Below are 17,112 nucleotides of genomic sequence, written 5' to 3'. Positions count from 1 at the left end.
AATTAAATTTTTAGGATGTTCTACATTCAGAGTTTTATAGGTTTTTGATTTTATGTTTGCCCAGAGATGTGTTTGCATAGACTCCCTTTTTTGGTCACAAAGCAGCTGCAAGCCTCTGTCTAGTACAGACACAAAAAGGGAATGCAAAACCGTATATCTCATCAAAATGCATTCTTAATACTGCATTCCTAGATGCTTATTGTAGATTATCTTTTTCAAATGTTTCCCTTTATTCAGCAGATAAAAAAGTGTATACAAACGAAGGCACAGACAGCATATTTTCTATTTAACTAATGCATTACTGACAAAGAAGAAAGAAAGAAAGAAAGAAAGAAAGAAAGAAAAGATAACACTGATAAGTCTTCAAAAAAAGCACAGCAATTTGTTAACCTGGTGAATCTATTAATCATGACTGATATTTTTCAGGGGTAACGTAGGAGTATCGGCCTCTTTAAGTGACATGCTTATTGAATAACAGAACCATCCTAGGCTGCATGGTAAAGCTCTTAACTCATAGCCTTAAACCTCTGTGCTACATTTGTACATAGTATACTGTGATTGTTGAGAAACTGTATTGCACAATAATCAAATATTTGTTTTAGAATGTAACGAACAGACCCTCATTCAGGCTGCTCATGTTTGTTAATATGTCTTTATCTGTAAGATTTGATTTATATCTTACATGTGGATTGGTTAGGAGTTTAAATCTGCTGAGCTCTGCAGATGTGCACATCAAAGTACAAATTATGTCTCAACCTCAAAACATTTTTTTTTGCAGTCAGTATAAAAGACTCCAGCATTTTACTGCAGTTTGTCACAGACCAATTAGTTCCATTAAGAAATTCATATTATACTTTTATAGTAATATACAAATTCCCTTTGAATTATATATTCTACCTTAGATTTTTAATTGATGAAACTGGCAAAAGTGGGAAGCCTAAGAATGAAGTTTTTATATGTTTGCACCATTTTTCTGTTTACAGACTGTGCATTTACTGCTGCCCATATTGGTAAGTAAAACATTTTGTTGTTTAAAAATGTAGATGTGTTGTGAACTGCAGTATTCTCCATAACGCTTTAGTATGCAATGATTCACAAAATATAATGTGGTTTGAACTGCTAATAAAAGATTGTAAATATTAAACTATTCATTTGTGATTAAAAACATTATTTTTACAAATTATTTTTAAACATGTGAATGGCTCTTCAGAATTCAGACACAGGACCATTATAGAGGTCTGTTGAGGTGCAGGGAGGGAATATGGACATCTGGACTTGGCAAATGAAGTTGTCAGGAGGGTCAATGAGTGCGTGAACTGAGCAGTCGCAACAACACAGTTCTTCTGCTCTGTAAGGGAGTTCAGTATGTTGTACGTATTATGGATCATGATATTAGCATGTTGAGTGTTATAACTTTTGCAGAGGTTAGGAAGTGCAGGAGTTAGGTGAGTGTGATATATGCAAGCACTAACAAGAACTTTTCTGTTCTGTGAGAGAAACATTAAACTGTTACTGTATCACTGATATATTAAAGATGTGCTTTTGTGTCACCTGAAGCCTGCAGCAGGCATTGCATAACTAATATGTTTGGTAGGTGATGCACATATGAGTTAGAAGAACTGTGAAATGTAGGGACATCTGTGAACACTGACAAGATATTCATAAAAAAATATGTTGCTTATAAGCTATAAGACCACTTGTAGGTGGTTGCAAACAGAATTACTAAAACAGGTTCTCACACTGCCTGGAGAATATGGCACAGGTACAGAGAGTGGACAAGCATTTGTCTACATGAGAAATATTTCAGGGAGTAACAAGTAAAGTCACAATGTCCACATAAAATGTTATTTGGAGGGGACCTACCAAAGAGACTGTTTTGGATGCATTCTGCAGAAGTACACATATTATATGTCTGTACAGTGCAATTTTGTGCCACATGTAACTGTTACTTTATGTGATTATGCACATTACAAAGTGAAATATAACCCATCTTCAACAATACTTTCACATGCCCTATTGCTGTACAGGACCAGTCAGCTATGTTTATTACAGTCAGAACAGAGGCGAGCTGTCCTATAAAGTACAGCCTGGTTTAGTAATTGGATGCATCCTGTGTGATATCTCATGGTGCACACCTCTTTGGTGCATCCTGCTTTGGACTCTTAATAAAAAGCATTGAGTAAAAACAGGCAGTGGACAAAATCCTGACTTCTGAAGCTTGAAATCACAATTGTTTCCAAAATGAATCTTAGAAGTTATATATTTATTTTTTTCTCATCCAACAATGAATCTGTTTTTTGTAACTTTTTAAAAACACCTTTATTAAATTATCACTTAAGACAGGCAAACATAGTAATATTCTGAAAATTCTGATAAGATAGTCCTGGAAATATTTTTAGTTCTTGGTATCTTGGTACAACTTTAAGGCAGACAGTTTTTTTCTTATGAGATAGAATACATAACTTTGCCTTATATGAGATGTCAGCATCTCGAGTAAAATTACAAATAAATATTTTAGTATAGAGTACAAATTTTCTAATACTTAAGTAATAGAATGACTACTTTTATTTAAGAACAAGACATTTAAAATGTATGGCCTAGCTTTAAGAACACATACCTTATTTATTATAAATCTTTGTCCCCAATTCCAAAGGACTTGCTTTCAGTGTAAGTGACCATTCCTGATGAATGCTTAAACATGTTTTTTAATTTGTTTAGCTAGACAATTATCAGAAGCATTGTTTATCAAATTACTAAATGTTCTGTACCAATGAGAAGCAGAAAAAACACAGTTCATATTTCTTCATCTGGAATAGACCCATAAAATGCACTAATAGAAAAATAGTATTAAAATACAAGAATTATTTTAGTGAAATGGACACATGCAACCTCTTAGGTGACATAAAAGAGGGTCATGTTATGAGAAGAGGACAATGTTTCTTTAAAAATGGAAGGTACAAGCAGTGTGTGGTAGTTACTAAGGATGAGAACAATTGTGGGTTAAGAGTGGTGTTTTAATATCGGAGAGATATGGAGGAAGATGACTGGAAATCAGGATGGTAGTAGGGTTGTCAGACATCCATAGGGCATTTATACGGGTGGGTGGCAGTGTGGGTGTTCTTCTTGAGCCTACCAGAAGATGGTGTCTAGCTTTGAAGGAATGGTAGATAGGGTTCCAAGGTCAGATGTGGAATGAGGAGTTGGGGAGATTAAGAGAGAAAGGGGTATAGAAAGAGTACTAAATATTGGTATGGGATGAATGGATGGTACAGTGGTGTCTCTAGCAGGGGAAGGATATAGCAGTTACAGCACTTTACAGCCCTAATGAAGGCAATGATTTTGTATTGCAGAATTGGTTACAGGTTGTGAGAGATTATATAGTGCAGAGATAGGGAGATAAAGGCATTAATCTGAGTTTTGAACCAGAGCTGGATAGGTTCTTTGTGGAGGTAGAGTTTTATTCTAGAAGTCAGTAGAGGATAAGAAAGATTGCAGTGACTGCCAAAGGAAAAGAAAATGTGTACTTAAAAAAAAAAAAAAAAAAATATATATATATATATATATATATATATATATATAAAGTAAAGTACTGACAGTGACTGACTAGACTGCTTAATAAGTTTAATTTGTGGTGAAAATGTCAAAATAAATAGCTGCCATCATGTAGACTTACAAAATATGCTGTATATCCTACTTTTACCCACTGTGTATGCTACACATTTTGCATATCATTCGTACCCCCAGTCTTTTACCTTCTAAGCAACAGACAACAGTTTTCAAGTGAAAGCCAAATATCTAAGTAATTAAGTATCAATTCTTATAAGTAATCAGTTGGATAAATGAAAATGTGGTCAGTCATGTTAATGAGCACAACTTGCTGAAATGGCCTGAAACAACAGAAGTCATATCCCCAAATTGCTGTGTTATTTTTTATATTTCCTTATGAGGATGAATATGGTCTGTAGTTTTAAGAGATGCAGTCACAATTCACATTGCTTGAAGTTTCCCTCTCATACCACTCAGTCCAATAACAAAGCACACTTGAAAAAATAATGCAACATTTACTTTGTCTTTGGGTTTTAAGGTTACATTTAATGCTTTTAACTTAGGACTAGGAATACAGTTTTAAGGTTAGTGATAGAAATATATTTTTTAAACCTTTATTAAATTGACATATATTTAATAATGATGTGGATATACATACATTAATAAATAAGAAAACAAGCAGTTACATTTTTCAACTTCATAAATTATACATATATGTTATTTTTTAACAATTATAATTCACTCCATTACCTAAATTGCTCAAGTCCTGCCTTCCTAAAATTTCACTCCTCATCTTGAATATTATTTTGTATGTATTGTTCCCACAAATTCATTTTTTTGTGTAATTTGCTCCTTCTCTTTAAGATCATTCCTCCAATTGTTTTATTTCTTTACAGCATTCAGTACTTTAGTTACAGTTGGTTTACGTTTTTGTAGTAATTGCTTGTTTGGTTGCTATAGCATTAAACTTAGTAAGGGTTTACTGTGTCTAGGTAATGCACTGTCTATATCCCAGCTAAAATAAAAAAAAAATCTCTAAGTTACAATAATTTGCTCCCGCAACATTTCAGTCTTAGAAATACAGTTCTAAGGGAAAGGTCAATAACAGAGACATTGGCTTAAGGATAGGAATATAGTTTAAGGTCAATGTTACGGTTTTCAGGTGGAGGTTAAGGCCAGAATTTGCATCTGAGGACCAGAGATAGAGTTTTAGAGTTAGAGCATAAAGGTCTGGGTTAGAGTTTCAGTAAAAGAGTTAGTGTGTTTTACAGTTTAGACAGAGTTATATCAGTAGGGTTGTTATGTTGTCTAACTTACTACTACAAGAAAAAACATATTTATTTTATATTTCCTAGGATAGCACAATGCTGAAACATAGTATTTTTTCATACTAATTTCCATGAGTGTGCATAATTCAGCTGACCCATTGAAAAACGCAAACCATGAAATTTATTTATTTAACGTTTATTAACCAGGAAAGTCTGACTTGAAACAAAACCAATTTTCAAAGGAGGAGAAAGGCTCCAGATGCATGTCTTTGTAACGTGGGAGGAAACCAACATAAATGCAGGGAGGACATGCAGACTCTGCACAGAAGGCACCCCAGAGGAGAATTGAACCAGAGAACCTCTGGGCTGTGAGGTGATAATGCTACTGCTGCACCACTGTGCCATCCATGGCTTTGTACCCTGTTGAAATAGTAACCAATAAAGCAGGACAAAATGGTTAAGGCATTTTCTTCACAGATGCAAGGTACTCGGTTTGATTCTCATCTTGAGTCACTGTCTGGTTATTGGCTGTATGTGTAATAGTCTGCAGACAGACTGCCTAGTACTAACCCATAAAACAAAGAAATTGCTATTATAAACTTGCGGAATACATTTGAGTTGCACTGATAGGCTCTCAAAGACCATAGTGGTCATTAGCCTAGTATAAACATATGAACTTATGCCATGACCAAATAGTTTACTTAAGAACAAATAAGCCAAAAGTATGTCTAGAAAATAAAAGAAGCTAAAATAATGAATTACAAAGTGACTTACTGTCAAATTCTATTTAAGTGACCCAGTAATGATAACAGCAAACTTAATGATAAGCAGGTATTCATACATAAAGTGAAGACCATGACCTGACTTTTTCCTAAACATTTGTGATGTTGCCATGACCACTAATGATGATCCCATGTACCCAACTATCTGCAATTATACCAACATTAAAAAAATCCTGTCAGGATATATTTAAGCTATAGGAGATACTTCTTATTGTGTTGTCTGATTTTGTTATGGAATGCTTAACATTCCTATATGATTTTCATAACTGAAAAAATCCACATAATTTAGTCTGATAAGAATTATTCCATTTTTGAATAAATAATGTAATTAAATCTCATCCACAAAACATATGACTCTTATAGATTTGGAATGAAGCCCTTTAACATTTATGTCAGTTAATTCATGTTCCTTTGATACTAAAAATCATGGAAATAATTTTCCAAGCATTGCTTGAATAACTATAGTGGGAGGGATACATATGTTAGGGAAAATTTAATGCAAGATTTTCTTATTGATTTCTAGTTGTTCAACAAAATAATATACACTGATACAAAGTTCATGTACTAACAGTTCCAAATGTGGATCAACAAAGAGACATGACTGAGCAAACCAACAAAAGTGTAAAGTCCCCAGAGGCAGGAAACGGCTGTAAAATCCAAAAATCTTCTTTAATATACACAAGTATAAGTGCTTTCGTTCCAAAAGTGCTTAATCAGGAACTTCATCAGATACAAAATTACAAGTGAGAAATAACATTAAATAAATCAGAGACCAAGAAACAGTGACATCACTTCCTCTATCACATTTAAATAGACACATTCAAAAAGCGAATGTTATTGAATTTTTAAATAAATGTCCTACTGACAGAAATGACATCTATCGAGAGAAAATTCACACACCAGAAATAGATTAATCTACACCCCAACATACGATAAATATATATCAGATACATAAATAATACATAAAAATTCATGCAATCACTAAAAATGGATTAAGCTGTCATAAAGTAAAATCCAAACTTATACTAAAAAAGCCACACTACAGCTTCAATGCTTTTAATTTCAACAGGCTGCTGATAGATACACTGTCATTTAAGCCCGGCCAATATAGGGCATCAAGCCGTAATTGCCAGACTAATTCAGCCTTTTCTAATAAATAAGGCCATGCCACTCCCCCCACCATAGGTTTCTGAGCCTCTAAAATAATAAATTTAAAACAGTGTCCACTATTGCCCATAATGTGTTTGGCTAGAGCATTAACATTGCTCTTGTCCCTTATACTTCTAACATGCTCACTGATCCTGTTTTTAAGCTTACGGTCTGTCTTACTGACATGGAAACAGGAACAGTGAGAGCAAATTGCACAATAAACCACTCATTCAGTAAGACAGCAACAACTTCCTGGTATATTTACTCTGATGTTGTTAATAACGTATTCATTCACCTCCAAAATATAAGGGCAAAACTTACAACCTCCACATTTATACATATATCCCCCCACCAATGGGGCATCCTGGTGCTCAAATAAGTTCTTCAAATTGTAACCCTTTCGAAAAACACAGACTGTTTTTTCATGCAAGGTGTTAATGAATGCATTTTCACCCCTTAACAAGTTCCAGTTTTTAAACAAAATATCCTTGACCAATGGGGCATCAGATGTAAAAGTTGTAGAGAAACTGCAATGATAAAAAGAAGGGTTAAACTGCAGATCTGTAGAATATTCACCCTCAGTACACACTGAACTCACAGGGGTAGAATTAGGTGAATTATTACAACAAGGTTCAAAAGACTCAACCAAAACAGGGGATTCAGACTCATTTATGGTGGTCAACTGTTCCCCTAAAATAGGTGAAAAGTGCCCATCTCATCTTTTTATTCATAACCTCACACATGATGTTATTAATCAACTTAAGGGGGTACCCTCTTCTGAAAAACAATTCCTTGAGCCTTGTACATTCGACAACAAAAGCCTCCCATAAAGTCACCATGCGTGCAGCATGGACAAATTGACCTTTTACAACTGCACGCTTCTGTGAAAACGGATGGCAACTATCAAAGTGAAGGAAGCTGTTGGAATATGCCTCCTTGCAGAAGACCTCAGCCACAAATCTTTGGTGTTCCAGGTCCTTAATCAAGGGAATACCTAAATAAGCAATGTCATTCACTTTAGTACTATAGGTGAACTTAAGGAATGATGTTGTATTGATGTAATTAAAAAATGGGGTCACTTGCTCTCTTGACCCCTTCCATAAAATAAAAATATTGTCCAAATAACGTACATAAGTGTGACAAAAGCTAAAAAATTGTGATGTTCTAAGATGGCGTTTCTCCTATTCAGGCATGGCAATATTTGCAGAGAACCCTGCATGCGGAACCCGTTGCCACACCCTGCTTTTGCAGGTAGTAGTTGTTGTCGAATAAGATAAAATTATTCTTAAGTACAATGTCAAGAATCTGTTCATACATGTTAATTCTCACTTGGGGGACCCCTCTAGATAGAAGATAGTCACAAAACTACTCTTCACCCAGTTCATGTGGAATTACAGAGTATAAATTAACCACATCAATTGTAATGAATAAGAATTCACTATCAAAAGCAATGCTGTTAATTTTCTTAAGAAAATCCCATGAATCAATACATAAGTGACCTTCATTGTGGCGTTTGTTTTCAGCTCAATATCCAAGAATTTTGCCAGAGGGTGTGTAATTGAACCCTTGGCATCAACAATCGGATGCATGGGGGGGGGGGTTGTTCAACACTCTTATGAATCTTGGGCAACCCAAAAATCATTGGAGTTCTGGGAAATTCAACAGATAAATAATGTAATTCTTGAATAGTAATAAGCCCATCTATGAATACATCTTGTAAGAAGCTTTTGATTTTATGATAAGCACCATTCATTTCACTCAAAGAACTCTTACTGTAAGTTATAGTATCTAAAATTGCTTTCATTTTATTCACATAATCAGAAGTGTTCATAATAACAACCCCACCCTCCTTATCTGGTTTCATGATCCTAATACCAGAGGTCTGTTTCAAAAATTGCAATTCCATCTCTTCATCATTATTTAAATTTTTAATGGGATTCAACCTAATATTTTCTTATATTTATTATTCATTGTATTTAAAGATCTGATATCCAGCTCACACAACCTTTCAAAAGTAGCTAATATAGGGTGAATTGAGGGGTTATAGGTACTAGAGATGGTAAAGGGGTCGTGAACATGTCCAACACCCAAAAAAAGAACATTCAAATTAAGTTTTCTAACAAATAGTTTTAGATCTAAGAGTGTATGTACAAGATTCATATGCTTACTAGGAATGAAGGTAAAACCCTTTGCCAGTAAGTCACAAATGGTAACATTCAATGAAATGTTAGAAAAATAAACACTTTAAATTCCTTAGTACTATTCAACCAAACACAAACAAGTGGAAGAGTCATGTCATGCTCCCCATTAGGTGACCCTGTAGGAGTTAATCCCATGGGCAGAAGTCCAGAAAGAGTCACCTTCTCCCTCTCCAGAAGTGGTTGTTCTTCCCTCTGTTGCCTCAGCCCATACACCTCTTTGGGGAAAATATTGTTGTCTCCCCAGAGTGTTATTACCCCCCATTGGTTCATAATCCATTCTGAATGTCGAAGCTGTGGAAAGTTCTCTTCATCTAAAAAATAGTCCTCTAATTCTTGGTCATGATATTCATCAGCCCCACAATTCTCCATGCTAGACTGGTGAGGAGTCCTCTTAGCATGCCATTCCTGAGGTGAGGATTGGGGAGGATAGGCCATGTTGTTACTGTAGTCCCTCTCATCCCTTGCCAATTTTTCATCTTTTTGTTCTTGATGACAGCAAGTTGCTCGTCAATCAAGCGGAAAATGCAACAATAATCAAATTTATTGTTAATAAAACTGGGATCAAGTGTGATACGTTTATCCAAGTTAGTAGCTACTTGGTTTAGCTTATCAATTTCAACATCATTATGTTTAACAGCCATGTCCATGTATTCCAAACCAAAAAGGCTTAAAAGTTCCTTATGAAAATTCGAATTGGCGATTAAACCAGTCAGATAACGCCACATGCGAAGGCCCTTAGGCACTAACTTCAGCCTTATGCATTCTCTAAAATAGGCATTATCCATTTGCAACTTACTGATTTTCAATAAAATACGATCAAGTTCTGAGAGATCACAGTGTTAACTGTTGCATTTTGGCCAAAACTAAGATTAATTTTCAGTCAGTCAGTCAGTCAGTCAATAAAGGAGTAACAGCATTCACATTTATCTCAGAGCCATTAACATTGTTACTAACCTCAATGGGGTGAAGCGTCGGTCTAGAAATCAGTTGAGATGCTGAATAAACCACCCAAGCATCATGAGAGTTGCTAACAGACACCATGTTTTGAGTAGATGTCCCAGGACTTGGATGTAGAGATATTTGTGATAGAGAAACCTGTTCCAAATGGTCCATGCATTGTGTAAGTTGTTGAATCAGCATAGTAAGCTCATCCAAGGAGTCATTCCCCTGTAAAAGTCCATTTGTAGCCATTGAACTAGTTGGCATGCTATTCTGCTCAGCCTCCACCTGCTGTGACATCCAGAAACCATAAAAAATGCCAAAGCAAACACAAAACAATCCAACAAAAGTGTAAAGTCACCAGAGGCAGGAAATGGCTGTAAAGTTAAAAAATATTCTTTAATATACACAAGTATAAGCGCTTTTGTCCCAAAGGTGCTAAATCAGGAACTTCGTCAGATACAAAATTACAAGTGAGAAATAACATTAAATAAATCAGAGACCAAGAAACAGTGACATCACTTCTTCTATCACATTTAAATAGACATTACATTCAAAAAGCAAATGTTATCAAAATTTTAAATAAATGTCCTACTGACAAAAATGACATCTATCAAGAAAAAATTCACACACCAGAAATAGATTCATCTCTACAGACCATAAATATATATCAGATACATAAATAATACAAAAAAAATCTGCAATCACTAAAAATGGATTAAGCTGTCATAAAGTAAAATCCAAAATTATGTTAAAAAGCCACACTACTTCTTCAATGCTTTTAATTTCAACAGGCTGCTGATAGATACACTGTCATTTAAGCCCGGCCAGTGTAGGGCATCAAGTCATAATTGCTAGACTAATTCAGCCTTTTCTATTAAATAAGGCCATGCCGTTCCCCCTCATCATAGGTTTCTGAGCCTCTAAAATAATAAATTTCAAGCAGTGTCCACTATTGCCCATAATGTGTTTGGCTAGAGCATTAAAATTGCTCTTGTCCCTTATACTTCTAACATGCTCACTGATCCTGTTTTTAAGCTTACGGTCTGTCTTGCTGACATAGAAACAGGAACAGTTAGAGCAAATTGCACAATAAACCACTCGTTCAGTAAGACAGCAACATCTCCCTGGTATCTTTACTCTGATGTTGTTAGTAATGTATTCATTCACCTCCAAAATGTAAGGGCAAAACTTACAACCTCCACATTTATACATATATCCCCCCACCAATGGGGCATCCTAGTGCTCAAATAAGTTATTCAAACTGTAACTCTTTCTAAAAACACAGACTGTTTTTTTTCACCCAAGATGTTAATGAAAGCATTTTCATCCCTTAAGAAGTTCCAGTTTTTAAACAAAATATCCTTGACCAATGGTGAGTCAGATGTAAAAGTTGTAGAGAAACTGCATTGATAAAAAGAAGGGTTAAACTGCATGACTGAGCAAACACATACAAAAACTATCTGTTCTCAACTGATCTACAAAGGAGCATCCAAGACACCTCAACAATTACAAATTAATGAAAATAAATTAATTTTAGTCAACTGCAAATCAGCTTTTAGAAACTTCTGTCAAAAAATCAGATGTAATCTAACCTTCAGAAATTCCCATATCAGTCAGAAACCCAGTGAAGGATGCTTTTGAAAACTAACATGCAGATGATTTTCTAGATGTTGAATAAAATGATTTTACTTTCACAGTTTGTTGGATGTTCCACTGACAACATAGGCAACAGAGGTAGTAAAAGATTTCTTTTTTCAAATCGAAAACTACAACATCTCCAAGTATGTTCCAGCTGGCAACCACAAATATTCAAGTTTTTGTGCATGAAATATATGCTCAATCAGCATTTACCTGGTAGTTTCCCTATTGACATATACTTTGAGTTGCATCCCTTTGTGCATTATCTTGGAGCATTAACACTTCAGTAAACCTGTCTAGTCCAATACCTGTAATAAAGAACCTATTGAAACGATGTGAAACAGGATAATGTAAACAAATGGAACTGCAGCTTCTCCTAAAAGAATAGCAGTAAAGTCACTGAATCTATATACCATGCAGTATTTCTAAGGAGGCTAGCAATTCTGGGGAAAGTTATCATGTTATCATGTCCTCCTTTTTAATTTTCAATTTCCACTAAATATTTAAGTGGACCCCAAAAACGAATAAATGTTCGAGGCAGTTACTGGTGACTTCATTCAGATTAACACAGCATTCAGTCACTTCTAGTAAGAAAGTCGCCATTTCATTATTGTTAAAACAGCTTAGGTATAACATTTCATGAATGCTTTTTTTTGTTACAGCCAAAAATAAAGAATTTACACATACAGTTCATTTTCAGCTAGAACTACATACTTAACATGGTATAATGGCAGAAAAAGTAAAAACATTTGTCCTGGTTCTCTTCAATAAACACACATCACACCAAATAATATTTGACAACCTTTATTGAACTTCTATAAACTTAATTTATGAACTAATATTTTAATTTATTAATCACATTATAAACATCCATATAACTGTTAACTAGGGCAGTGTGACATCGCTCACCCTGACTAGTCCATTATAAACATCTATATAACTGTTAACTAGGGCAGCGTGTCCTTGCTCACCTTGACAAAATAAGCAATGTCTTTACCCTAACTTGTTTAATTTTCCTTATCAAGTAGCGTCCCATTGTTCACTTTCATTTCCCACTTATTGAATTAACCATATCACCAAATAAGCAGTGGACTTACCTCCACTTGCTTACTTTTACTTATCAAGCACCATTCAACTGCTCACTTTAATTTCCCAGCTCATTGAAATGAACATCCAACACCACTGGGGGAAGAGAAGAGGGACAAGCCGGCCCCTCTTTTCCACCCACCATCCTGACCAAGCTGTCCCCCCCTACTTCACACCAACAATTTCCAGCAAAACCTTCCATACAGACCTAGCCATACATTAAACAGGTTGAAGCCAAACATCATTGGGTGTACTCCATCCTCTCAGAACCAAACTGGATCCCTGTCATCAATATCCCAAAGCCCTATCATATAAATACCCAGAGCAACCAGTTGCCTAAGCAGATGAAATTAAACCGATGATCCCTCTCCAACACCAAAAGTAATACCCATACCCCTGTAAAATGTCTGCAGATTAAACATATCCATTCCTCACGTATCCTAATTATCAATGGTAGCTTTGTAAATATTTCCAAGTTAATACCTGCCAAATGTACCACCAAAACACTAAAAAGCCCAATGCCATCCAAAACAAAGCAAGCCCAACTGCATGCCATCCTGCCCAATTGGCACATCTTCTTGTATAATAATGACCAAAATGAGATTTCCTTTTCAAGCAGATCAATTTAATAATAATCCAAACACTGTACCCACTATTATAAAGCAAAACATCCGATAATTAACATAGTATTTACTGACTAATGCACTACCCTCACAATGAACTCAATACATCTATAAGGCAATACCTCCCAGACTGTAACCCAATGAACCTCCATCTACCAGCACCAACCCTCTCAACAAAACTTATCTTGTCAAGAGACATAGTCTGTCAGTCTTCCCACTACCAAACCTACCTCAACCCTTCAAATGTATGACCCACTGTCCCAGGTTTAATAAAGTCACAGAACTCTGCCACCTGTGCCACTATACAAAATCTACCTTGACCAACTGAAGTGCCTTAACTTGCTCCCAAGCCTAAATACAATTTAACAAAATCTCACAATGCCCTACCATATACCTTCCCATCCAAATGTACCCCGGAATGCTGTACCACATCCGATCATTCAAAGCCAACATGACACACTTCGTCAGACAACACCAGGGGCTCATACCACTGCCCTGTTGTCAAAATGAAAATTGGCCATTTCCCCACCACTTGTCTTACTTAACCATCAATGCCAGACAAACTGAAGCTAAATCCAAATAGTAACATTACTCCTCCAAAAGTTTTTTCCATCCCGTACATCCCTCCTCCAAACATACTTCCTTTCTCAGTTACATTCCCATAACATCAATTAAGTCCCTCCTACACTTACCTCATTTTCTCCCAGTCATTTAATGATTTCATTTCCTCCCAATTAACTTCCTTCCCCTACCCTCTTAATCCCATCCCTACTTCTACCCAACCCCCATCTGAAGATGTCCCTGGACAAATTGGTTTGTTACCAAACCTAATTTTAAAATTGAATGTTGCTGAATTGTAAGAAAAAAATAAATTATTAAATATCAGAGCATTATGAATTTTGGAAGTCAGTGAGACTATAAAAGAATAGAATGGCTTAACAGTAAAATGTTATTTATTTATTTATCTTTTTTGTAAATAAAAGTACAACTCATTCAGTTTGCTGTTATTCAGTTTGTGGTAAACCTGCAAGCAAAGTAAAATTAATTACATAATGTCACTTCTCACATACACTTGTCTTCTTGTTCTTTTCTTGGATGGCTATGTCACATTCTACTTGTTAACATCAAAGCGATAGGTACACAGACTGTTTCAAAGGCATGTCACAACTATTGCATGAGTCAAGTCAAAATTCTTGCTTTCATGAACAGAATTTCACAACAGAGCAGCACCTCGTTAGGGTACGTCTTTCAGCTGCAAATGGTCCAAGGGATTTTTGACCTCTTTGATCTTGTAAGGACAGATAGCTACTTAAAAGGTGAAAGTTTATCTTCCACTTATTTCATTGACACAGACAGTCTCAGTTCAAGGTTGTTTATCTTGGCTTTTCTCTTTGTTAATGCATAGCACTTCCATTTGTCTTTCTGATCATAATCTGTCTTACTAGGTTAGTTGGTTTGGGTCTAGACTAAGGAACAGAAGGTATCTTTACAAGACTGGCTGGGAGAACTCAAATTTTGAGGAGTGCAGATCTGCATCCTATGATGGTGATACAGAGTTGTTTTTTCCGGGAAATGCTAGGTTCATAATCACTTACTAGGCTATTGATCTGTCAGGGTTACTAGAAGCCTTGCCTTACATTCTATTGTAGATTTCCAGCCCTTATATTTTTAATATGAGTAACCCACAGCAGGCAGAACAAGGATATGCTAGAACATTTCTTATTGCCTTTTTCCACAATGGATGTGGGTGCTAAGCTGTAGCTGAGTTTACAGTTTCCCATAAAAAAGTAATCTAAATTTCACACTTTGCTTTATGCAGAGTGGAAAGCAGTTCCAGAGGAGTGGTATTTTCTGTGATATATATCTATTCCTCCACCATGTCCTGTTTATGTTGCAGTAGAGATTGGGATACCTTGATTGGGTGCTTATGCTACCACCAGACATGTGAATGTGTAACAGGTCTGACAGGATAGGATCTACTGAAGGACTAGGCAGAGGTCATCTTTTAGTAGCCTGTATGATACCAAGAAGAGGGTCAAAGCTCTGAGTTGGCCTGCATAGCTTTTTTATTCAGGCCCCTGATTTATTCAGTGAGAAAACATTGTGTTTATTCTAGTGGTGTCATATGTTTGGACAGGTGTATACTGAAAGGGTCATTATATTCAATGGTCAGCCAAATGAGAGTCATAACATAAATAAATCAAGACCATAAATCATACTTAATAGACATTACATTCAAAAAGCAAATGTTATCAAAATTTTAAATAAATGTCCTACTGACAAAAATTACATCTATCAAGAAAAAATTCACACACCAGAAATAGATTCATCTCTACAGACCATAAATATATATCAGATACATAAATAATACAAAAAAAATCTGCAATCACTAAAAATGGATTAAGCTGTCATAAAGTAAAATCCAAAATTATGTTAAAAAGCCACACTACTTCTTCAATGTTTTTAATTTCAACAGGCTGCTGATAGATACACTGTCATTTAAGCCCGGCCAGTGTAGGGCATCAAGTCATAATTGCTAGACTAATTCAGCCTTTTCTATTAAATAAGGCCATGCCGTTCCCCTCACCATAGGTTTCTGAGCCTCTAAAATAATAAATTTAAAGCAGTGACCACTATTGCCCATAATGTGTTTGGCTAGAGCATTAAAATTGCTCTTGTCCCTTATACTTCTAACATGCTCACTGATCCTGTTTTTAAGCTTACGGTCTGTCTTGCTGACATAGAAACAGGAACAGTTAGAGCAAATTGCACAATAAACCACTCGTTCAGTAAGACAGCAACATCTCCCTGGTATCTTAACTCTGATGTTGTTAGTAATGTATTCATTCACCTCCAAACTGTAAGGGCAAAACTTACAACCTCCACATTTATACATATATCCCCCCACCAATAGGGCATCCTAGTGCTCAAATAAGTTCTTCAAATTATAACTCTTTCTAAAAATACAGACTGTTTTTTTTCACCCAAGATGTTAATGAAAGCATTTTCATCCCTTAAGAAGTTCCAGTTTTTAAACAAAATATCCTTGACCAATGGTGAGTCAGATGTAAAAGTTGTAGAGAAACTGCATTGATAAAAAGAAGGGTTAAACTGCATGACTGAGCAAACACATACAAAAACTATCTGTTCTCAATTGATCTACAAAGGAGCATCCAAGACACCTCAACAATTACAAATTAATGAAAATAAATTAATTTTAGTCAACTGCAAATCAGCTTTTAGAAACTTCTGTCAAAAAATCAGATGTAATCTAACCTTCAGAAATTCCCATATCAGTCAGAAACCCAGTGAAGGATGCTTTTGAAAACTAACATACATATGATTTTCTAGATGTTGAATGAAATGATTTTACTTTCACAGTTTGTTGGATGTTCCACTGACAACATAGGCAACAGAGGTAGTAAAAGATTTCTTTTTTCCGATAGAAAACTACAACATCTCCAAGTATGTTCCAGCTGGCAACCACAAATATTCAAGTTTTTGTGCATGAAATATATGCTCAATCAACATTCACCTGGTAGTTTCCCTATTGACATATACTTTGAGTTGCATCCCTTTGTGCATTATCTTGGAGCATTAACACTTCAGTAAACCTGTCTAGTCCAATACCTGTAATAAAGAACCTATTGAAATGATGTGAAACAGGATAATGTAAACAAATGGAACTGCAGCTTCTCCTAAATGAATAGCAGTAAAGTCACTGAATCTATATACCATGCAGTATTTCTAAGGAGGCTAGCAATTCTGGGGAAAGTTATCATGTTATCATGTCCTCCTTTTTAATTTTCGATTTCCACTAAATATTTAAGTGGGCCCCAAAAACTAATAAATGTTGGAGGCAGTTACTGGTGATTTC

At 35.5% G+C, this 17,112-nt stretch overlaps 1 long non-coding RNA gene across 1 annotated transcript in view; it reads left to right on the top strand.

Moving 5' to 3' along the window:
- The first annotated feature begins 665 nt into the window (after positions 1 to 665).
- LOC122801409 overlaps positions 666 to 17,112 on the top strand; it is a 38,890-nt gene continuing 22,443 nt past the window's right edge. Inside the window, exon 1 of the long non-coding RNA XR_006364709.1 lies at positions 666 to 1,010. This is a non-coding gene — a long non-coding RNA (uncharacterized LOC122801409). The remainder of the gene's footprint in view (positions 1,011 to 17,112) is intronic.

Source organism: Protopterus annectens, chromosome 4.part1 (genome assembly GCF_019279795.1).
Source record: "Protopterus annectens isolate FY-2018-M chromosome 4.part1, PAN1.0, whole genome shotgun sequence".
NCBI classification, from domain to species: domain Eukaryota; kingdom Metazoa; phylum Chordata; order Ceratodontiformes; family Protopteridae; genus Protopterus; species Protopterus annectens.
This window is presented reverse-complemented; position numbering and strand designations above follow the sequence as displayed.